This window comes from Danio aesculapii, chromosome 8, assembly GCF_903798145.1.
Source record: "Danio aesculapii chromosome 8, fDanAes4.1, whole genome shotgun sequence".
In the NCBI taxonomy this organism is placed as follows: Eukaryota; Metazoa; Chordata; class Actinopteri; order Cypriniformes; family Danionidae; genus Danio; species Danio aesculapii.
In genome coordinates, this window is record NC_079442.1 from 7,177,617 (window position 1) to 7,177,860 (window position 244).

Here is a 244-nt window from a genome sequence, read left to right on the forward strand (position 1 = left end):
TTACAGGTTTTCAACATTTTTCAAAACATCTTCTTTTGTGTTCAACTGAAGAAAGAAACTCATAAAGGTTTGAAACACATACAGAGTAAAAGATGACCAATCTTAAATTGTTTGGGTGACTGTTCTATTAAGCATGTTGACCATTTTAAATACACTTAAAACTATAGCTCAAATAATTCAATTATTTGTTAAAAAAGAAAAAAAGTCAACAAACATGTCCTAAACCTCTTCAACAATCACCCAA